The sequence below is a fragment of the Melanaphis sacchari genome, unplaced genomic scaffold, assembly GCF_002803265.2.
Source record: "Melanaphis sacchari strain LSU unplaced genomic scaffold, SCAv2.0 Contig26_pilon_pilon, whole genome shotgun sequence".
In the NCBI taxonomy this organism is placed as follows: Eukaryota; Metazoa; Arthropoda; class Insecta; order Hemiptera; family Aphididae; genus Melanaphis; species Melanaphis sacchari.
In genome coordinates, this window is record NW_020271143.1 from 2006840 (window position 1) to 2033418 (window position 26579).

The following is a 26579-nucleotide window of genomic DNA, read 5'->3' on the forward strand; positions in this document are numbered from 1 at the left end:
CGAAATGTATTGGTTTATTGGTTTTACAGTGCGTATGTTTATTTTTTTAAATTCTGAACTGACAATAAAATTTTATAACTTTGAGTTTAAATAATTGTGTGTGCATATCATAAAAAGAAAAATTCTTCAATCTATAACTTTTGTAATTTCTGGTATAAACTATTATCGAATTGATAATTTGAGTCAAATGTAAGAAAGTCTCATTGCTTAAGAAAAACGAATAAAATTTATCGAAAAACTAAAATATTATATCAACACCAGTTTCTGATAAAACCGATTAAAGAATACTCTTAACTTTAGAAAACTTGACAATTTCGCTAAATATTTAATTATGATTAATATTACTATTATAAAATAAATGTGAAAGAGTTATCAATCGATGTTTGAATGTATCACGAGTAGATTATTTCTAAAGTCTGATGTGTAACTACAATTAATTATATTAATGTAATGTATGTTAATAATTGTAAAAAATATACAATTATTTCCTAACGTCTGAAACTGTATAAGTTAACAGATATAATTGTGTACAAGCACAATTTTTAGACTCTGAATGATCTATGTTTTGGTTTTACAATTATGTATTTTTTTTGTGTGTATGTGTACACGATAATATTTTAAGAGTGATTTTGAATGCAAATTTGATCTGGTTTGTACTTTATAGAGGACAGAAGTTAAAATAAAAATACTTAGTACTTCTTTTTTATTGTTAAGAAAAACAAAATTAAAGAAAAATTAAATTTTTGACAAAATCATTTTATTTTTATTTTTTGAACTCAGTTATTTAAATAAAAATAATTATAGATATTTGATACTTTCAACAATTTTTTATATTATTATTTTATATACACAGTAAAATTTTCAAATTATTTCGAATCTATTTAAGTTATTAATAGGCATGCCAAATTTTCATTTTTTTTTTAGTTTTTTCTTTAAATGTCAATTAAAATTTGCTTTGTAGAAACGCTTGAAAATTTAACACAAAGTTTCTCATAAATTGTTATTTTTTAATTGAAAAAAATAATCCATAGTCATAATATTCTTTTATAAGCATTTAAAGTTAGAACTTTGACAAAATACATCAAAATCTCAAAAATATACAAATTATTTTGTAGTTAGAAATTTACAGAAATTTTTTGTTTTATATCTATGGTTTGAAATTTTAATATAAAATTTCTCATAATTAGTTCATGCTGAAACCATAAAATCTAATATTTAAAGCAATTGTTTTTTACAGACATTTTAGGTTCAAATTAAGACGAAATTACTTATTTAAACGATAAATAACGATGTTAACTATTTTGCGAAAAAAACTATGTTTATAGGAACTTAAGATTTTTAACGTAAATTATATAATCATAAATTTCACTGTACGTAATAAAATTTTTGATTTATTTTAAGATATTGATATTATCTTTTAAAAAATTAACTCATTTTTACTATTTTAACATAATTACAGAAATATTTTTTTAAATTTTTGAATTATATAAGTTAATATAATATGATATAAATACATAATATTATTGTAATTATTAAATACTAATAATTTAATAAATGCAATATTTTTGGAAAAAATTGTAAAAAAAAGAAAATTGTATCTTTCGTAATTACTTTAATAGTTATATCAAAAATCATATCATGAAATTTAATACACTTAGTGATATAGGCTGACACTGCCAGATCGTTTCCGCTCAGAATTGTTTTTAATAGTTACACAATGATATATCATTATACTCGAATTTAACAGACCCATATTAGCAATCCACTCGACAATTTATGTATAACAGATCGGTCAAATCGGTATTCACTTACCAACCTTTTTTTTATTACCTAAATACATAAAAGACATGTAAACATTTATACATTTTATAAATATTATACATTAAGATAAATAACAGAATATTTTAACATTTAAAATATAAACATGTAGTAAATATAACTCAATTTAGAATTATTATTTTGAATCCAATGATTATTATCATTCCATTTAAATTTATAATGGTAAAATATCAAATGTTCAACTACACGTTGAGGTATTACATATTTTTTAACATGTGTGACTAAATTTTTATTTTTTAAAAAACTAAAAGCACTCAACCGTAGGTTTTATTACTTATCTTCTCGAGTTATATGTAAATAACCATTATGTAGTGAAATCATTAATTTATAAATATGAACTAAATAAATAGAAAATCAGCTGATATTCTATTATGGGTAAGAATAAATGCATGTAGTAATTTATTCTTTTTGACTTAAAAATATCATGTATTGATAAAAGATAAATAATATTTTTACAATAAAATTAATGATATTTTGATATTTTGTATGAGTAACTAATTTTCTTTACCCTTCTTCAAAAATTTAATTTACTATTTTGAACTTTTGTTGAAATATGTATACTTTATATTTTTTAAATTATAGTGGTATAACAAATAACAATGTGTAAAACATAATAAAACAATATAACAAAATTATGATATTCGTTACTTTTACTTCTATAAATAAAATAAAATAATAATTTATTTAGTAATTAATATCTTACTTCATGAGTCATCTCATTTATTTTATTCTTTGAAGATATGATTGAAATATATTAATAATAAATTAATAAACTAAAAAATATATGTTGAGTTTAAGACATTTTTTTCGGTTGATAATAAAATGTGGGTTTGCTGATTGATGAAATATTTGTAAGTATAAAAATGTCTATAAATGTATAAAGACAAACAAATTATATACATTGTTATTAATTTTACAACACAGAAACATTAAGTTATTAGGTAGGTATAGAATATTGTATCCATTTAATGAATGTATGTACAATGTACATATAGTATCTATTAGTTTGAATATGTTAGTCAATAATTAAATATTTTTAGAAATATTAAAACATTAATTTGTTAATTTCTAACATCAACTAAATAAGATAAATACATAGCTATAATTTTATTGTTGTAAAATATTGATACGGTAGCCTAATATTACATAAAATCTTAACAATTAAAAAATCATATTATAGTGTTATATAAAAAATAGCTACAACCTAAAATATTTGCAGTTTTTAAGTATAAAAATGTATAGTTCTTTATTTTATATATCAAAATTAAATACATTTTTAAAAAAATGTAAAGTTTTTAATATTTTATAATTTATAGCTTTCTTATGATGTATAATGTGTTGCCACAACAACTCATATTATACGAAATTAGTGGTTATGCTGTTCTTAATAGGTATTTAAAAAGTAATTATTATTATTTGTTTAGTTTTATTAGTTAGTATTTAGTACTTAACATCAAATATCAAGATACTGTGTTCTTTAGTACCTAGTGAAAGGTGGGTATACAGAAATATCCTCAGCGATAAATATAATTTTTAATAATATGCAGCCACTACTGGTTGTAAATATTGTAATTTTTATGAAACTATTCGTTGAACTTTAAATGTTTGTATAGAAATTAATAATTATGTTTTTCAACGTTTTAAATACAGTGAAAATTATTTCATTATTGAATCATGTTTAATGTTTATCTTTAGACTAAAATGACAAGTATTCAAGTACTGATATATGGTCCATAAAAACTGCGAGTACTTTAAATACCTACCGATTAATAAGTAAAAAATTTTTTAAAATAGGAAATGTATGCATGTATACAGCCATACTCTATGGGTATATCTCGAAATTATTAAAATATATTCATTTAATGTCATACATACTATACACAGGATAATTAATACGAAAGCATAAAAAAATGTATGTATTTTCATATTGATTTTTATAAATATTTTTGCTCGGTTATACGGTTAAAAAAAATCTCGCCCGTCATCACACAAGATAGACTGCACTATATTATGCGACATACTATTATAATATGAAATTCTATACTTGCAAGTATGTAGGATTTAATTGCTTACAGCTGGTTAAGGGTATTTGAAAAATCTAAATAAAAGTAACACCAATCTCGAACATAGGTAGGTACTTTACGCGATTGCTGAGGCACGTTACCTACCGCTATATCGGATGAAAAAATCGCTCACTCAGAAATTCCTGTACGGCCGTTCTGCAGGCATCATAATAATTAGCTCGGATATGCGCGAGAAAACTCGTAATAATTTCAGGTATCAGCACATTGTTATAATAATATACATTTATAAATCGTGCATAATAGTAATAATATATTATGATTATAATGACAATATTATTATTATTATTATTAAACCGAACTTATTAATACGCATGTGATCGGTAGAGGGCGCGTGCAATTCGCGAGCGCACACACACAGACGCAGACACGTACACACGTACGCATATTATGTGTACACATAAACGTAAACATAACATAATATAATATTACCTATATACAATATTATATTATATACGTTTGTGTGTGTGTGTGTGTGTACGATGATACATCTATGTGTGCACCTCCTCGCCCGACCTGTCGACCACCGCCACTCACCTGTTTGCCGACCCCACCGCGCCGCGCGGCTCGTTCCACCCGGCGGCGGCAAACAACCCCCACCACCGCGGCAGCAGCACCGGCGACAGCGACGACGGCGGCGGCAGCAGGTGGTTTTTTTTTCGTCCATCCATCGAGTACGGCCGACTGCCAAGCAAGTGCAACAGTTTCGTTTGTTCAGTCCTATTAAACAGTAGTGTTTTATGTTGTTTTTTTTTCCTCGGCTCTCGCGATGAGTACATTTACATCGTATCGTCGTCGCGTCTAGCATCTTACCTACGCATTCGTCTATCCAATCCACGATACGTCTTGTCATCGTCTCATTTTGAATTTTTTTTTTCTTTTTTTAAAACCCGTTTGACATTCATTTTTTTTTTTTTTTATCGAATTTAAACCGTTTTGCTTTTTTTTTTTTCGATATTTCTCCGGAGTTGTCAAGATTTTTTATTTATTTATTTATTTATTCGTTTATTTATTTATTTATTACCTATCTAATTGCCGATTTCAATAACTATTCACTAAACTATATTATATAATAACAACAATAAATTGTCGGTAAAATATATACTTACAGTAAAGCATTACCTATACACTTGAGATTGTGGATCGCGGTGTTGTAAAGTAATATATTGTATTATATATTGTTTACACTCGACCGAAGCGGCCCGAAATACAGAGAACATTATCGTTTGCCGCCAAACCGTAAAGCCAAAGAACCGGAAACGAATTAACGACTACGAAGACAATATTATCTTCAGGTAAGTTTATCATATCATTATTAACAGGTTATAACACAGACGGTAATAATCATAATTTGATTTATACCGCCGAGTAGGAGGAGGTACAATTGCAGTGCTCACTTACCGTGTGCGTATACGCGACAAACTGTATCGTAACAGCGCGTCGTGGGCATATAAATAGGATAGGTGATATGATTATGCAAAGTAATATCGTAATTTCCCTATTTATCGTGATAATATCGAAATCGTATATTTTATTTTATTCCACGGTACCCGTTAGAGATCGGTCAGTTTATCCTGCTGCGGAGGTCAGGCGCGCGTGTTACGTATATTATTATGATGTTTTGCCACTACCTACACGCAGTTTCAGTGTACATGTATATATATACCATTAAGTTTAATGCGCGCGGACACGTGATATTATTATCGCCGTTGTTTGTGCCGCCCGGCATAACGCGACCGGAAATATTTTTCTCAATCTCCGAGATTCGCAAACGGTCGGCTGTCGGTGAAAAAAAAAAAAATGTATTTTGTACCGACGGAGCGAGCGGAAGAGAGCGAACGCGCTAGAGACGATGACGACGGGTCTGGCGGCATTACCGAGAAACGCCGTGTCGAGCCGGCCCCGACAACTACAACTCTCATCGCCGACTGGCCGTCACCGCCGTAGTAGTACCGCGTCGTGTAATCGCGGTGGACGACGACTCGTAGTAGTATTACTATTACTACTATTATTATTATTATTATTACTATTATTATTATTATTATTATTATATTTATAATAATATGGTCAGCGCAATGTTGCCGGCGTCGCTGTGGACGTCGTAAAAATCGCGACGACGGCCGTCCGTGGCGCCGCATATGGTAATGCGATTTGGCAACGTCGGAGGAAAGTAGGTGGACGAGGAGTAGACAGGAGGTGGGGGTGCCGGTGGTGTTGGAGTAGGAATAAACATCAAAACACGACTGACTGACCCGCCACCCGCGTTTTCTGCGCGTGCATAAATCGTTGTTACATATTATTATTTTTATTATTATCGTCATTATTATTACTATTGCTACGGACGCGATAGTAAAATGTGCATTGTGCATAAAATAATATGTACCATTATTATTGCCGTCGTAAGATTTTGATCGCAAAACGCGCCGGGGCTGGTGAGTGGTGGTTGACGTCCGTCGCCAGAAAAATCATTTTTTTCTTCTTCCTCCCCCCGGACGTGCGCGTTAAGTAATAACAATTTTTCCTAATAAAAAAAAATAAAAAAAGCACAAAAAATGTACGTGCGTAGGTAAAAAAACGCGTGGACGATTTTTCATGCCAAAAAAACGCGATAGAAATTATAAACGCCATCGTCATCGTAGTTGCCTGTATCAATGGTTTTTCACCATCGTCTAAGGCTTCGCGTTTTCCGATCTATTGGTTTCAATAATTGCTGTTGTTTTCTTTAAATTGTTTTCCCACAAGTCACCGTTGCCGTTTCCGTTGCCGTTTACGATTCAAGACGATTTCGTATCGTCCGTTCGTTTGTTGTTGTTATTACTGTAATAATTTATCATTATTATATAAGTTATATCTAACTTAAAACTTATAAGTTTCTACTATTCACGCACCATTCGTTCGTACTGCGCATTCATTTAGTCATCGTACACACACACACACACACACACACACACACACACACACACACACACACGAGTTCAATTACGTCACGCACTAACGCGTCGCCATCATCTACTTAATAATATCGTGACGATATTAATATTATTGATTGTAGCTAATTATTATTATTTCATACTTATACTTGCCGTTCTAAAATATTTAGGCCCAACTATGCATCGTTTCACAGGTAAGATTATTTACATCAAAACAACCTCGCTGTGGTAATCTATGAAATATAGTTTGTAATTATTATTATTTTTTATATCCTGTTATTTAACACACAATAATTTGTATTCATATAAACCATCATAGGTACATATTTTTAAGTCTTATCATCAAGCATACATTTGATAATATATTCTATACCGTATATATGTGAGAAATATTACTATAATTTATTACTATGAAAGTTATAATTTACTGCGCACCCTATTATAATCGATAATATATATACAAAAATTTTATATTCATCAGTTTTACGGTGTCTATAAACTCGGTTTTACGGTTTGTCTCATGCTAATTAAAAAAAAATTAAATTTTATACGTGTAGTAAAAATAGTATGAATACTACAAGAACAGAAAATGGTCTAAAACACCATTTATATTATACATTGGTACAGTGGTACCTAATTTCTTTAGTTTTTCTTGAAATTTAATTTTTTTTTCTCTGTAAAAAGTACGTATAACCTTCCGGTAAAATTGAAAGTCCACAACAATATAGACCCTTTTACATTTAATGTGTGCTTTCCGACTTATTTGTAAGTATTGCTTTAATCAAATTTTCTTAGCTTCTCTGATAAAAAATATCGACTTTCATGGCATATGAGTAGTCACGTAACAGTCAGGGAAACACTTCACTATATAGTTCGATTAAATCTCGTCATAGAGTAAGATTGCTATTGTCTGTATTGGATATATACTTCATTTGAATTCCTTAGGAGGACGATGTACCCGTATATGTTATCTCCGTCTTGGAAGCATACAATATAGCAAATTTGCGTTCAGTATAACCTATTTTGTATTGTTAATTTTAATATTGGAGTGATTTTTTCTACTATTAAAATTAAAGATAAGAATATATTCTGTGATTAAGCTTTAGATTTTTTTTGTTGATTTAATTTTTAAATAAAATTGTGTTGTAAATATTACAAGTTAAAATTTCGCATACCTAACTTACTAATTAAAATATCAGAAAAAGCTAACTCTTAAGCATAAATAATAATCAAATAATTCATACATTTAACTTTAATAATAAAAAAATCCATTCTAATATTATAGCTAACAACAGAAAATAGATTCTATTGAATGTAAATTTGATATATTGTAAAATGTAATACGGGACAACACATAAAGGGATACATGGTATATATTATCATATTATTATAATATTATATATTTATATAATACCTACATTATTGTTAATAAAATGAATGAATATTTTAAAAATTTCAATGATCGATAATAATGATTTATGAGAAACATTTTTTTTCGTGAAAATTAAATATTACGACTAACATGAATTAATTCAATGCATCGATACGACAAACAATCTGTGTTTTAACTGCTTTTTCAAACATTTCAAAAAAGTATTTTCAAATCTCAACAAAAAACAACTTTGGGTAGGTCGTGTAATTTGTATCAGGTGTTTCTCTCGTGGCGTACTATGCGTTTACAATCGACCTTTGTTTGTGTCACGCTCTCTATGGGGTTTCTGACCGCTAACCGAAAATGTGCTTTTTTTTATACACTACAATACCAACCACCGTGTTCAGAAAATCGTAGGTCTTTATTATCGCTGGTCTTAAATGTAAAATCCGTAATTGAGTATCGATAAAACGCGTTTGTGAACCGGAGCGTAATATAAAATGTTTTATGAAAATGTGTCGTGAAGAGATTACATAATATTATGTTAATGAAACTGAAAATGGAACACTAATAATTTTATGATATTGTGTTAATTCGTCGAAAATCTAAATTTTAATTAAATATTACAAAGCGCCTCCAATGGGTGACCTCTTCACTCCAGATATCTTCAACGACCATATAATAGAAAAAAAATACATCACTAAGCATATTATTGTAAACTGTTTTATAAATTGTATGATAAAAATATTTTATAACAAAAAAAAAAAAAAAAGCATAAAGCCATTTCATGTTCAATATTCTAAGTTTAAATAAAATATAAAATCAAAAAATATTTTGCAATTCTATTGTTTTATTATTGCAATAGTCAAATACAATTTGTCCAGTTTTTGAACAAAGGGTGTATCTGAGTTCTATAGTTTAGTCAACGATCCCATTGAAATTTTTCGTACTAAAAATATTCATTAAGTATCAAAACTTTCCTGTCGTTCTATGAATCTTCAAAAAAATATAATACAATAACAGTTCTCCGATGAAATTCAATTATTCAACAAATTTGCTTTTACACAAGCAATAGATATTAAAATAGTATTCCGAGAAACCTTAACGATTTCAGATACCTACTATTAAAACATCATCTATGTATATTGTATATACATATAATATATATCATAATATCATATTATAAATTATATAAAATATATTAATTTAATAATTTCGGTTATTAAATACTGATAGATATCCACAGCAGAATTCTCAATATTGAAACGTCATATTTCTCAAAACGTCAAAACATTACAATTGAATATTCATTAATAATTGTTTATCAGTAAATACCCTTATATTTTATAATGACAGTTGATCATAAAAATATATACATAAACGCTAGTATACGAAACCAATCGTAGAGTACATGGCCATATTTTATTCTTTTACAAAAATTCATGTTTTCGATTTTTTCCAGACATTATGTAATATTGAAGCATATTACAGCGTATTTCCGGGTAACCGAAACGCACAAAAGGATTGAAAACAATATTCTTGACTGTTAGTTATTACTATTATTATTTAATATAGTTGTCATGCATATTTCGTGTGTGCACGTCAAAAATGAATTTATGCGACCTGGCTGACCGGGAGGAAAATAAAACGCATTCAAAGAGAACATATAAATACTAGTTTAAAAACACCACATGTGTTTCGAATGAGTGGCATTTTTTTTCCATTATTTTTATTTCTATTTGAATTGAAAACGTGTTTACGTATAGAACATAATGGTTTATCTATCTATTCAAGATAACTAGCATTCGAGATTAAAAGTGAAATGTTTTATACCGATGATTGAAGTTAGTTAAACCCTTATTGTGGCAACTGGCAGTCACCGGACATATAGAGAACACGTCGAATGTACGTGGTGCGGATACATCTCGACTGTATTATTATCATACCTATTTTCTTGTGGTTAACCAACCGGCAACTAATATTATACCTTCGCAAAATTAATAATGTACATAATATAATTGTTATCATTTCATCGAATTTTGTACGACAATGATGTAGTATAAGATACAAAACGTACGGGTATTTAAAAACGTTTAAAATAATATTTAAATAGTCATGGAAGAGGGTGGAATTTTAAATCTCACCGTAAACCCATATCTCCATGGCTGCGTCGCCGCATTTACAATTACTATTGCTAGATATATTATGGTAAAATAGTTACAAACAATTAATTATTATTATTATCACTAACAAATTTTTTTCATTATTATTCAATAAACCTAAACAGATCACTTTCATCATTTTGACTGATAAATAGGCGTATCTTAATTCATGCAAGCCACATTTTCACATACATTTTACAATATATTTTATATTCATCATTATTTTATTGATTTCTAACCGTTTTAAATTGTTATGACTATAAATATATGATTATCTCCTGGATCTCCCCCTCATTGATCTCTCATTGACCTCAACTGCAACACTAAAGTTATACATCGTAGTAATTTTGTATTTTCTGTTTTATTTTTTTTATCTTACGCAAAGTATGAATAACATAAAAAAAATACGCATTCATAATTGTTACGGAAAATCTTGATTGAGAATTATAACGAACAATTAATTAATTAAAGAAAACGTTATTGGCGAAAACAGGATTCAAGAGTTTTATGAGCCATGAATATTATTATACAAAATCTATAAGTTTTATAGCTGCAACGAAGCTTTCAAAGTTGTGCGTATTGGAACTGCGAATGGATCCATTTTCAAGTGCGTAAAAAAAAAAACACCTCAACAACGTAAAAAAATATGCCCATCATTTATTGTACTTGTACAAACAGCGTTTTTCATCTAAAACTGATAAGTAGATGATAATGGATATTATTAATTCTGAGAATTATTTCCGTACTGGTGTATAATAATATAATATTATAATATTGTTGTGTATGTAGGATAAACAAAGACGGACGGCGAATGCTGGCGTTGTAATATTTTTTTTTTTTATGTATCTATCGTACGTGATGTATTTTATTTTGAAACGCGTTAACTCGCTGCTCGGGCACAGCAAAAATAAACAACATGGAAAGAATATGAAAACGTACAGCCGCCAATCGAACGTAGATGATAATGAGTATTAAGTAATAACCATTATTGTTATCTCGGTTTCGGTGAAACAATAATACTACTACGTGCGTCCTAAAAACGATTACGAACGAGAAATGCCACAGTCTTTTGCTCGGTGGGAAATGTTTTCACGCGAGGTTGTTGTATAGTTATAAACGTATATTATTATGATTATTATTGTAGTAATCGACATGTGTCGTCGTCGTCATAAATTCAATTGTGACACAGGTTCTTTTCAATTATTGATGCATTGGCTGTTTAAGTGATTTCTTAGGGTTTTGATATGATACGCGATTATGCGAACAGTGCCTATAATACTAATGTGTGGGTGTGGTGGCGTACCTTGGGTACTTCGTCCCTTAGATTTCATGTACGATAATACAAATATATTGGGGAGCGTTAAAAATATTTTATTCGACCCAGATTTTAATCTTAAGATGCACATGTTGTACGTATATAAGTATCGGTTAGAAGTAATGTGTGTTATTGTTACCGGAGAAATTTTTGCTTTTATAATAAAAAAAAACTTGTTATGTTGGAGAAGAGGCGTAAATCGTAAATCTTTGTAATTTTTTAAAACTCCTTATAGTTTTCGATTCACTATAGACAAGCACCGTAATATACGACTATACGGTTTGATCGCCCAACCGATTTCGCTTGTATATAATCTGTATATAGGTACCTACCTCAGAACCTTTTTTTAAAATTCAATTTGTTACGCCCGCACATGTGAGATTCACATAGCACATGTTTGGATGTTCAATTAATTGTGCAAGAATAAAAATATTTTTCAGATTATTTATTACCATCGATCCAGCTTTACACAATGGGATGTTAAAAAGGTTCGTTTTGCCTGTAAAAATGGTCCATTTGTGATTCTCTATAAACGCCGAAACTCATTGTTCTTCTTATATATATACGTCTTTGGAGAAAGTGGGTTAATAATGGCTTTTGGTAATTTATACGTCGTTTTTATCCAATTATATTTTTTTTTTTCATGTGTTTCCGAGGGATTGAGTTTCATTTATTTCAAACACTTATTTCAGTTTTGTAGTACGGTCAATCGAAAATAAACGAATTTTGGTGATCGTCACGAGTTGCAGCCACTTGTAGGAATGTATGGTATTATAGTGTGAATATGTGTTTTTTTCAATTCTACGTGTCCGTGCGTGAACTGAGATCAATTTTAGTTCCCGCCAAACGTGGTTTTATGGAGGGTGCGGCGGGGTATCTATATTATAGTAAAGCAGCAGTGTTGTATGTGTGTGTGGTTGTCCGTTTTTCCCCTACAACGTGTGTGTACTTGCCGTTCACAAATCGCCGGTGCAGCTCATATAGGTATTCATTACACTATGGGGGGCGGCATGGTGTGAGCATTATATGATCTGTGGCGGCGGTACCTGTATATCATTGTGTACGATAACAATATAACAAATCTGCAGTTTCGACGGAGTCGCGGTCGGTCATTATAGATATTATACCGACATATCATTGTTGTTGCAGTTTTATTGTTGCTTAAATTATTGCCATACCGCGGCGTTGCAGGTGTGCATATAATAATGCGCGAATTTCGTATACAGGCATATAAGATTACACACACAGCGCCGTTGTGATGTACCTGTCGGTAGTGCGTGTGCAATTATGTAAATCATATTGCTGTACTCGACCAACCCTAAACAGACTGTGTGTGTCAAGTGCACGGATGCGCTTTTCTGATCCGTCGCATTTTTTAAAATTTTTATTATTATTATATATTTTTTTCTCGTATATAGCATATAATACTATTTCGATTAGCGTCGTTGTATAGCGTGTGTGGGCTACGAGCTACTCGTTACGTATTTTATTGATAGTGGCAACACAGGGCACGTGCCAGCCGCAGTCACATGACGCTCGGCTCGCCGCCGACCCGTGGGTGACGGCAAACCGACGCCGGTGTGTATGTATAGTCGCTGGGTGGTGCGTTGCGGGGTACGACGGTCAGCGGTCTGCGATTCGATGCGCGGGCGAGATGGCGCCCCCTTTTTCCATTTCATTTCGCAAGCACTTACCCCGGTCGGCCGGGATCGCTGCCGACGTAGCGGCCCTCTTCCCCCACATCTTCCCGATCAAAAAGGCCGAATCTGCCAGCGCTGGCCCCGCAAGCACTACACATTCGCGTCCGGTCTAGAGGTATTTTTAATAATATTATTATTGGTATTACCGACGATTTTACGAACGGTAGGCAATTGAGTAGGTAGGGTACGTATTGGTGAGGGGGCGAATTCACTAGCACCTGACGTGCATAGTTATTAATTATTATTAATTATAATACCGATTAACGATATTGTTATTGTAGTCATGACGTCGGCGGTGCAGCGCAGTGTATATTACTGCTGCAGCTCGTTCGCCTGCAACCGGTGTATCGACGGCAGCCGCCGCCGCCGCCGCCCGGTCGGCGGACGGAGACGTCAATAATTTCAATATAATTATAAGGAAAAAAAATAAATTTGTGCGATTTTATAAACCTCACGACCTGTAGTGTTCCGCTTTTATGCGAACAAAAACACCTGCAATTTCGCTACATCGATTAAAACTGCAGGTACCTCTTGTCGGTGGTTGTACATACAAAAATTATAAATAATATTTACTCGAGTGCAACATTGCGCGGGAGGAGGAGCACTGTCGAGCGGCTCGTAACAAATTCGTCTCGGTACGGCTAACGACGACGACGACGACGACGACTACGGATTTAATACGGCCTACAGTTTAATTAAAATAATAATAATAATAATAATAATAATAATACAATAAACCGACTATTGTTATAATTATAGAACGTATACCTACTATTTTATTTGTCGGCGACGGTGGTGGTCCGGCGAAAAAGAGAAGGGGTTGAGGTGTGGATTTTTGAGCGTTTCTGGCGGTGTTAAAACCGCACACATCGATAAATTAAAATAACATTAAAATGTCACGAAGCTCTCTACCCTTAGTAGTGTTCTGGTGTTTGGCTCACGGGTAGTGTGCTGAATACAATAGTTGATAATACACGTGTACCGCGTACGTACGTGTGTGTACGATACGTGTGATGTGCGTGACTTCGGCACCGCCGCGCGAGGTTCCCCTCTCTACCGTTTGCTGTCGCGGTGGCGCGTTTCATAATTTAATATCATAAATAATTATTATATTATGTACCTTTCCGTCGTCGTCGTCGTCGTCGTCGTCTTCCTCCTCCTTGTCGCCGTCGGTCAAGTCGTCGTCGTCGTGTCGTTGTCATCGTTGTCGCCCGCGGCGGTTGATCGGCGGGGTCTCGGGTTGTCGGGATGCTCACCGGGTCCGGGTTGCTATATACTTACCGTCGAGTAGGCAGGCGGTCGACGGGGTGCCGCGCTCGTTCGCGCTGCGAATGTGTGGGTGCGTGCTCGCGTGTGTGTGTGTGTGTTGTTTGACTTTGCGCGATATCGATTCCACGCGCGCGTCGTATACCCGTTTGTCCGCGTTATTATATAATATTATTATTATTATTACCTATTTGTATATAATATTATTATTATTATTACCTATTTGTATATTATATTATTATTATTATTGTTATAATTATAATTATTATTATTATTATTATTATTAATATATTGTGTACGTCGCGGCGTTACCCGTCGTGCACCGTCGCAACATTATTATCATCATCGTCATCATTATTACTATTATAATACGATGTTGTTGCGGCGGCAGTGGTGGCGGTGAAGTATGGCTCTCGTCGGATAGCTGCAGAAGTAGTAGTAGTAGTAGCAGCGGCGGTAATAAAGCGTGCGATCTAACCGTCATCGGTTTTCGGTCGGTGTGTTGTATATCGCCGCGCGTATTATCACAACGATTTCTGAACAGCCAACGCGTACGCTATACATTGTGTAGGTAGTACGTACGTATTGAATTACGATGTGCGTGTGTGTACCTATCTGCTCAATAAAGTTGGATATTGGCACAATAATATCGTTTTCCTGTCGACGGGGCAGTACGTGTGACTATACGTTATGATGATCGATAACTACACTATCGATAAAAATGTAGATAACATTTTACTAAAATAATAAAACGCACTCAAGTCTCTTTATATCACGTTATTGTGTTATTATACGCACGAACGTGTTTTGCGTTTATCGGGGTTTTTACATTTTCGTGTGCGACTGTATAGTATTTTGTCGGGGGTGTAGGATACCTTACCTTTTCTTTACGGTCAACACGAATCTTTGGAAATGCATTTGTGGCACGCCCACGTCTAAATATTACATATTTGACATATTGACAATCCGATGTGTATGAAAATTAATCGCAATAAATGAACCTCAGTTGCCTAACGTCGAAATCGTGACGCGTAAAAAGTTTTTATTTTTAGTTGAATGTGGCGTGAGTTTTAAAATCAGCGCGAATACAAAATAAATAAAAATAAAATAAAAAAAGGTCAAGAAAGTGATTTTCAAAACTGTTGATTACAGTGACCGTGTATACTGTATAGTATTAAGAATATTGTGTTATAGATAGCAGTCTAGCACGCTACTGTTATAGCTCGCCGCTATCAATCATAGTCCATTATTCATGGCGATATCAAATTACCTATATAGTATTGCCAGTAACTTTTTTTGTTTTTTATTTAATATGAATTTTTCACGGTTTTGTCATCGTGTGACGAACACATTAATAATTCACTATATTATTTAATTTAATTATATCATTATAACAATATGTTAATTAGTATAACAAATTACGCGTATTACATAATTTATATTAAATATATTATTTATGTACATGTTTATACTGCTATCGGCATTTTCCTGATTGTATAATACCCGCACCTAGCTCTGACTTGAGTTAAATGGGGACGAGAGTTATTTGAAACAAACGACGAAAATTTGTTTCGGAATTATAGGATTTATTTATTCAAATATTCTCGAAATAAATTCAACTACGAGTACAGTCTATTAAAGTGTATTAAAAGTGACCAAACTACCAGAGCATCAAATATTTAGGTTTTCGTCGTATTTATATTATTTATCATTAATAATTTAAGAGTAGATAATTATTTTACTTTTAGATAGTTATATATAGTATCTACTACCTATTACATTTATGACCATTTTTAGTAATGCAGACGTTGAAATGTCATGAATTGTTGTCGAGTTGTGCATACATTTTTAATCCGAAATTTTTGAAATAAACCTTAATCAATTAATTTTTGCCTTTTGTGTCCTGATATATACAACAATGTATTGTAGCACAAAAAAGTGTGTCGTTACCGTCGTTCATTGTATCTCCATTTTTTGTTATCAGCAAGTGATGGGTTCGTGAACCTACCGTCTAGGAGTATATTATGTATGCCTTTCTCGGTTAGAAAATATGTTCATTGTAATGAAAGTCACTAAAAAGACAGCTTTTGTGATTGAAATCTCTATACGTTCGAGTCCCAGCTACGCGGGGGTTCTACGTGAAGGTCGTCAAATCCTATAGGGACGGTTCTATTATACATTTATACGCCTTTTTGGCGAGTAAGTACCCTGCGTAGAGGATTCAATGATATACACTATCCACATATATATTTCCTTGGATTGTAAACCTTATGTATATTGAATTCTATTGCGTTAAGTAGGTTAGGTTAAAGTATATATGTTTTGCAGTAGAATAGCAAAATCATCCTATTTGTAAATAATTGATATTATTCTTCTTTATTTTGTATGCGTTTATATGACAATTTAATTGTATCGTATCTGAATGTACGATTTGTTTACGGCATTTAAAGTACTTAACTTCATGCTACGTTTATTATTACATCAGTTCGCAGTGTCCGCTACTGGAAACGACCCGGGGCTTAAGAGTTCGGAATGCAAGTCGCTTCCGCTGTAGAATTGACTACCCATGTACCTATTAATTATATTATTATACCACGAGAAAGACCTCCTGGTGGTCCCGGATGTTCGTAAAGTGTAAGCGTCTAATATCGATATGTGTTAAAGAATTCATTTGCGTATTTTTTATAGTTGTGCCTTTAGTGTGGATGAGTATTAGCAGTTGGAAAAAATAAATTCTAACCACTGGCCGTAAAATGATGTCATGTACTTGTGTTTGTGTGTAATGTATCATTTATTCATTTGTACATTAAGGCATTTATATATTTTACCCGCGGGATGACGGTATAACGTCCTATATATCGATCCTTCCCAGCGCCAATTGAGCATCCTCGCGCGTGCGTTTGTATCATTATTTATTTTTTCTTGAAACTTTATCTTGCTGGAGTTATATACGCACGACGGGGAACCCGCGCCATCAGTATCCCCGAATCTGGGTAGGGTCGAACAACACGCGTATTTTTGCTTGTGTGTCGAGGTTGGACTCTTATTATTATGTTAGAACCATTGATTATAGAATAGACAGATAGGCAATGTAATGTTAATATTTGGTGACCATTCATATGATGCAGCCACTATGGAACGCTAGTGCAGAAAATGATGCAACCGCTAAACGCGCTAGTGAAGTGGTTAGTTTATGATGCAACCGGTAAGTAAGCGCTAGTGTAGAAATGATGCAAAGGTGGTGTACTCTCTCATAGGTAGGTAAGCAAAGCGGAGGGTGTCCAGATTCTAGGTGGTGGTACCACTACCATAGTATGGTGAGGAAGAGCGAAGGTACAATAGTTGTCGTTCTAAAAATAGAATATATTATTTCATAATTCGTTATCGCATATCCGATGACCGATATCCAATTGACTGCTGTTTAGTGTTTACTGTTTAGTCGTTTCTTGTTTGTGAGAGACAATTTTTGGGTTACCAACTCTTACTGTGATCTATGTGATCAGTCTTTAATACAAAAAATAATTTTTATTGTTTTGAGTATAAAATTATCTGAAAATGTCTGACAATAAATGTCAGTATGTGAATTGTGGCAAGTCGAGGAATTTGTTTCCTAATTTACGACTATCGTTTTCCAAACGACGAGAGAAGAGAAGTTTGGATAATAAATTTGGGTAAATAATATTTGATTGATCTTCATAGGAAACACAATTCTATTTTCGATTGAACCCGAAAAACTGCATAATAGGTACATTTGTCAAGAGCATTTCCCACCTGAAAGTTATACAAATTTTTCTAATAAAAACCGTTTAACTAACACTGCTATTCCCTATTATTATAATAATAAATCTGAGCAACAGCTATGTACATCTTTAAACTTAAATGGAAATCATAAGCCTGAACAAGAATTTATTTAAATATCGACTCCAACTAAAACATATACACATTCAAAATCAAATATGGTAGAGTTAGTTTTCCCAAGTCCCCTTTCTTTACTTTCTTCTACACAAAAAGCTAAAATAACAAATATAATACACATGTCTAGCCCCAATTTAAGAAGAAAACTTGATTCAATTGAAATAGATACTCCTAGAAAATTGAATTTAAAGCAAAAATTACAACAAAAAAACAAAATAATTCATAATAAAATAGTTCATATTTCAAAATTAAAAAAAAAAAATAATCTTAGTACTCGTTATAATTTTAAAAATTTAATAAATTTGCATAATTTTTCTTCTATAAACTCTAAGCTCTAAGGCAATAGTGATTAGTGACTATGTAATTAAGAGATAAGCGTCGTCCGTGGACATTAAATGAAAAACAATTAGCTTTAAATTTATATTATAAATCTCCAGCAGCATATAAATTTTTACGTTCTTAGAAAGTAAATTTACCAGGATCATCTACTATTTGTTATTGGATTGGTCAATCAAAGTTTTTACCATGTTTTAGTAAATTATTTTTTAGTCATCTTCAAAAAAAATTTAAGTCATCTGATTATAAAGAAAAAGTGTGCTCTGTTTGTTTTGATGAGATGTATATAAAAGAATTTGTAAAATATTCAAAAGAATTTGATTATATTGAAGGTTTTGAGGACTTGGGTCATTATGGAAGGATAAATAAAAGTGCCAACTGTGTTCTAGAATTTATGGCCAGAGGTATTTATTCTCAGTGGAAAATTCCAATTGTATATTTTCTTTCTCATTCTGGAGTAAGCAAAAACATTTTAAAAAAACTAATACAAGATGTTCTTAAAAAATTATTTGAAGTTGGATTGTGTCCAAAAATTATAGTATGTGATCAAGGCACAAACAATCAAAGTACTTTAAAATCATTAAATGTTTCCGAAGATAGGCCTATAATTTCATTTGATGACATAAAAAAAACATATGAGTTAGATAAAAAAAATCTCAAGATTAGATGTCTCGTCAAAAAACAGATGCACATATTTATCCAAATTCTTTTCAAAAAATGAATGTTAAATTAGCAGCACAATTATTGAGTCATTCTATGTCAGCAACGATCCGAACTTGTATACAAACTGGACAACTTCAAAGTAACACTTCTTTAAATACTGCAGATTTTATTGAATTTATCAATCATTTATTCAATTGTCTTAATAGCAGATCTTTATATAGCCAAAATCCATATCTATGTGCATTAACTGAATTAGGTACTGTACACAATTTCTTAAAAAAAGCCAGAATATTTTACAAATTTTCAAAAATTAAAAAAAGGAAAATTAACTCAACCTCCTTGTTTCTCTTTGTTTTCAAAGAAGACAAAGCTCATAACATTGTATTTTTAATGACTAATAGATTAAATCAGGATATATTAGAAAATCTATTTAGTATTTTTCAACAAATGGGTGGTTATAATAAAAATCCAACAGCCAGAACAATTAGGACTTCTATAAGAAGTAATAGTATTTTTTCTTTATGTACATCTAAAGGTACAAATTGTAAGGCAACCATAGAAGATGAAAATCCTATAATATTTGATCCGGTGAAATATCAAAATAAAATAGATTCTAACAATTCAACATTGTCTTCTTATTCTGACTCAGAAAGTATTTCTAATTTATCTTTCTCTCTCCTATATCATCTGATGAGGATTCTATTAATGAAAATATAAATAATGGTGTTACTTTGGAAGATTGTTCTGTTTCATACTTTGCAGGATATTTAGGTTATAAATGTATGAAAAAATTTAACTGTGACAACTGTCAAAATGAATTATTTGTCAATAAAAACTTAAATGATAAAAAACAGTTGCATCTACTTAATAAAAATTATACTTCAATTGAAAATGAAAATGGGCTTAAAGCACCATCAAATAGTTTAAACAATGTAGTAAATAAAATTTTAAATATTTTTGAAAACAATTATAAAAGCTATTTACATTAAAAAAAATAAAATTTCAACTAATTGAGCGCGTAAAAAATAATAACATAGTTAAAAAATGGCTTGATGAATCATTAACAAACTACATAGATCATAAAATGTACATAATTGAACAACTCTTAATTTGAAAAATATTTAATAAAACAAAATTATTTTCAACTACTTCAAAATTAGCAAAACTTTCAAAATTAAAAATATTAAACCATATTTAATTAAATAAAATAAATGTTTTCTTGTTCTGGCATTGTACCTATTTGCATAAAACAATAGAAGCAGTATTAATTGTCCTCTATAGGACTCACATTTAATAGTTATTTTCAGAACTAATAAACATCACAATTTAATATTATTCTAAATTAATTTATTAATTCTAAATCCAGACTCCAATGTAATGCAATTTTGGTCTATCTTTACTCGCAATCGTTTTTCATAATATGCAGATTTATTGTTAGTTTCTAAATTTAACATATTCAATATGTAGGTACCTATTCAATATTAAAATACAACTGCATTATTTTATTTATAAATAATAATAATATTTCATTAATTGTATTATTTATGTTGTTGCGATTTTATTTTTTTTTAATTTGAACCTAAAATAATTTAATTTATTTTATAAAAAACTATGATATGGATAAAAATTTGCTGTATTGTTAAAATTTGGTAAATCTTGTGTAGTGTATAATGTAAATTGTAATACAATATTTTTTTACAAAGCAGATTTTACTGAATCTTAGCATTGCAAAATAAATTAATTTTTCGTAATAAAATAAATAATTACTTTTTGATCGCGTACAACACAACGTAATAACGCAGAATATGAAAATAATTAATAATAATTTTACAATATTGTGGTGAATGGTGATAGTGCGATGACTGCGATGCACGGAAAATATCATTTATCTACGATAAAGTAATTTATAAGCTTATCGCTTTTTCTGTCATTGCCAAAAACCGGTCTAAAAATATGTTATTACTACTTGCCGTCAGTACTCAGTATTAATAATATAAATTATAATATTAATTCATACAACGCTACCTATTGGCAGCTATTATAAATAAAATTTTAGTCACCGAAAATCCCTATACCATTGTCTATCTGTCTATTCTATAATCAATGGTTAGAATGTTTTGACAAGGGATCATTTTCGTCCGACTGGCTCGACAGCGTCAAGTTGATGACGGCCGCCATGGCGTCATGAATAAATATGATGTATTTTATAGAATACATCATTAATGCACGTGGCGCGTGAATGTAAAATAATTAAACATTTGTGTAGTGATAAACTGTTTCTAATGAATACTGGAAAAATGCCTTCAATATTTTTTACATAATTATTAATATTTAAAAAATAGCCTTTAATATAATAGGTAAAAAGCTATTAGCATAAAATAAATTCCAAATGCTTAGAAAATGTTATTGTATATTGTATAAAATATAATTATAACATACATTTATGTCCCAACGAGTAAATTACAACAAAATTAATAAAATCGTTATTTCGTTTAATTATCTAATTTTGTCCAAATTTAACTTCAAATGTTTAATTATTTGTCACGGCTACGTCATTAGGTTGGGTTATTGGTAATATGAGGTTCTAATTAATATTGTTTTTTTTCAAACTATTAAATATAATAATATATAGTTTACTTAAACAGTTAGCATTAGCAGTTTACGTAATTATGTTATTCATAGTTAAGATCACAATCCATGCAAACCAAAGGGCAATTGTCTGCATAAATTACAAAATTTCAACTTTTTTTTCGTTTTATTTCGAAACTAAAAAAACTTAAATTAATTAAAATATATATTTTAATTATAGCAAGTGTAAAATGTATTGAAGTATTATTTATTTTGTATTAAAAAATTTAAGTTAATTTTAATTGTTTTTGATTTTAAGAATGTCAATAACTTTAAAATCATTTAAAATAATTATACGCACCAATGAACTAGCTAGGTAGGGTGAATATTTTATACTCAGCGGCAACATATAAACCTTTTATCCTACATGATAAATAAAATGATGAACCTGGTTAATTGATATGCATGTATACTTTGAGGAGGGCTACTGCTTCTCTTGATTTAATGTGTATAGTACACAATTTTAAACATAATAAATATCATTCAATTATAATATATTATAAATTAAATAGATTTAAGAATATATAAAATAATAACAGTATTACCACCAGATTTAACCTCATATGACCGTTGTCACATATTATGATTTCCACTATGATAAACGATAAACATAATCGATGTGCGCTCCCATTATTGTATTATCTATTTTTATAATGACGAAATTATAATAATAAAAAGTTCATCGTTGTTATACTGGTTGCAAATAATCAAGTGTTTTTTTTTTAATATGATCATGTCTTAATGTATTTAATCCAACCATTAATGATGTTTTATGTGACGAATCTTAGTCCGTGATGCTAGTATTTATATGTAGCTTGTACAATGATAAATAATATAAATATTTAATATTAATCGTAATAAAACAATAATGTGCCACCCCTTTATATAAACTAAAAATGTGCAGCCTCAGGTTACACGGCACACTTGTCTTCCTATAAAAGTAGTAAGTAAATACGAAAACAATGAAAATAAAAATTTGTTTTCTTAAAGTTTATAATATAAAGCCGTATGGTAATAATAATCGATTAAACGCATGTTTATGAAAAATAGCTTTTTCTTTCTCAAAGGTCATAAACGGTTTTTATTGTGGTTATTGTTATTATATATTACCTTGTCGATTCATTGTTATTTAACACCCCTTCAATATTTAGAGAAAAAAAACTTTAATCATTATATTATTTCTCTAGCTGATATTATGCGTGTTTTTTTATGTGATTTACTTTGCTCACTTTTATTAGTGCGTTCGATAAATCTTACTTAAAAATAATTTTTTCACCTGTCCAATAAAGGTAGCTATTATAATTGTCAACAGATAATCAAATATTTATTACATATTTTGAACTATTTAGATTAAAAGCCCTCCTCCCCATGTTCCCTTGTACAGTTATAATACCATATTACTACTATTTTATTTTACCGGTTATTTTTCTGTTTTTATGAATAATAATTTAAAGAAAATCCTATTCTGCTCTTCTCATCCTTATATTTTATAGTTGTATACGGAATTTTTGGAATTTAGATAACCATCTAATGATGTAATTTTGCTTTTTGAGAATTTGTTTAATTTGATTATTCCAAGTAATTAATACGAATTCCTTTTAATACTCTAAAATTATAACATTTCACTTTTAATTTCTGCATTTACTAGAAATGTACACCATAAAGTACGTTATGGTATCTCGTTTAATCGGAATATTGTGTTGTTCCATTTTATTGTTTATATTATATATTTATACATTTTGTTAAATATTATACATATTTATATCAGTTTTGCTTAAAACTTATGAATTTTATGTCCGCTAATGAAATTATATTATAATCAATTACATCAATGTTTGATATAAATTATGTATTGCGGTTTTATTTTACTTTTACGTGATGCTTTAGTAAATAATAATTGAATAATGTTGAAAACTTTTTATTTGAGCAAATCGTTTTGTCATACCTGTATAGACGGTTCGATTACAAATGATTGATCATCAATACTTTTCAATATTTTTATTATATTATAATTCATTAACCATAATGATGTCTTTCCATTTATATAAGTATTTTTGTTAAATTAGACTAGGAATAACGACACAGAAATATGAACCTCCAATAAATTCTTTTTTTTAATGAAGCTTATAATATTTTTAATCTTTTTACTATTATAACGATAATGGTAATATTAATTTTCGATTGCACTTTGAACTTACTGCAGTTGTATTCCATCAAATTGTATTTTTTTAAACTACTCGTTAGTCCATTATTTTTTACTCATTAATAACGTTAGATACTGTTATAATATTAATGCTATAATATATGTATTATGTATGATATCTATCTACCGCTGCAGGTGCTACTAGCGTGATAATAAAATATCTGATAGTTTTCATAACCGAAATACGGTTCTAAATAAGTACACAATAAATTACTTATACATTTTATTATGTAACATAATGTAACATATCAGATTTCAGTGGTTTATGTTGTATACTTGTATATTTTATTGATTTTAAAGACTTATATAAGAGTAGCAGTAGCATGTAAATAATAGGTAAACAATGGCTACATTAGTTATTTTCGAACCCTGCATTGTTGGTAACGCGGTATTTAAGGAAAATCGGTGTAGGTGCATAATATGTATATTAATATGTGAACTCCGTTACAAATGAAAAATAATTACAATATATATTAATATAATCTCTTTGTGTATTATTTTAATTGAAATGTTTTTCATTATATATTATCATAGCCTTTCAAAAACATACATTTTGTTAATCTCTTCCATTGAACAACATTTTGTACGGAAATCATTACATTCTTTGACACATTTCATATTATGTTTCATATTTCATTGACTACGCGACTTTTATCATATTTCGCCGTTCGTTCTGTTGTCGGTCGCAATGTGATTTTATTTTTCAGTCAAAATACAAATTTTATGCACCGTAGTAAGTTTTTATGCACCGCAATAATGATGTAATACACGGAACACGATTCCCTCCACCCTTACATTGCTCTGCATAGTACAGTATAACAATAATTATAATTATTATCGACCGTCGAGTATGACAATTCGGAGTGAGCAATTTCATAATTCGTAATTTTCGTTCATACTCTACTATAATGGTAACATTGATAATAATTATTGATAAGTATTAAAATTTTGTCGTATAAAAAACTGGGCTAAAAATCGTCTCAGTGAATTGGCAACACCGCATTACTTACACCATACGAACACGGTAACCAGGTATAACAGCCACACACTATAATGTAATATTTTACGAGCGGCTTCCCCGGCGGAATGTCGATCTCTCTCGGTAGCTGTTAGTAATCTCGGCGCTGCACGTCTACAACAGCATGACAACGATCGTTGCACCTGCTGCCCTTTGACCATGTCTTTTATTACTATTTTTTTTTTTTTTTTTTTTAGTGCATTCGCTTATTGTTATTATTTCAATTTTGTTTCATTTGTATAATTTCGCCTGTGTGCACAATAACTACCTGTTGACTTCGATATTTTCGTAACCAATGCCCAATACATACATATATACTATATTTGGGTACGCACCCACATCCATTTTTTATTTTATTAAACCATATAATATTATTGCCATTAAAATTGTCGTCTCTTTTCTTTTTTTATACTAAAACTCGTACGGTATTTGTCTCCAAAAACGTAGTGGTCGATAAAACAAATAATAATAATAATAATAGTAATAATAATAATGGTTATTTCAAAAGCAGTTAATTTATGCCGAGTCGACATTGCCGATGGTTATTTTTATTTTTTTATTCGATATTGCCTCGTTTGTGGTTGCTATCGCGGCATCCCATATTGCTGAATTACACCGATATGTATAATATATGTATTTTACCGCTATTTACGTCAAAATTGCAATTATTGTTACAATGGTACTATTTTATTATTTGTCAATAATGCACATAATATATTAATAATATTATGCCTAAGCCATTGTTTGCTCCTGTCGTTATGATGTATATCTAATAAATAACAATAATAGTTGTTGATGGTCAGTTAAAATATTATATTTGTAATATATTTATTCGATTGGATGGTTTTTTTCCGCGGGGTGTTGTACTATACATACATTGTATATATTTTGTTATAACATAGAAACACTATTTTGCGTATATCTTTATATAATAATAATTTTCAAATACATGGTTGTTACGGAGTAGGTAATAGGGGCGGCGGCGTCAATGCAGTAGAGGGTGGTTGTATACTGTATTCAGTGTTGGCCATAAATACAAATTATATATATATATATATATTATTTATACATAGTGACGAGGGCGGGAATATACTTGCAGCAGTAGTAGCATCGGTGCAGGATTCAACCTTGCTAATGCAGCCCCCGGTGTG

The 26579-nt window shown here is 30.5% G+C and overlaps 1 protein-coding gene across 2 annotated transcripts in view; it reads left to right on the forward strand.

The window, feature by feature from the left end:
• The first annotated feature begins 4882 nt into the window (after positions 1-4882).
• Positions 4883-26579, forward strand: part of LOC112595295 (cytokine receptor-like) — a 57009-nt gene continuing 35312 nt past the window's right edge. For both annotated transcript variants that reach the window (XM_025340436.1, XM_025340437.1), the window contains exon 1: positions 4883-5215. The gene's annotated coding sequence lies outside the window, so the exon portion shown is untranslated. The remainder of the gene's footprint in view (positions 5216-26579) is intronic.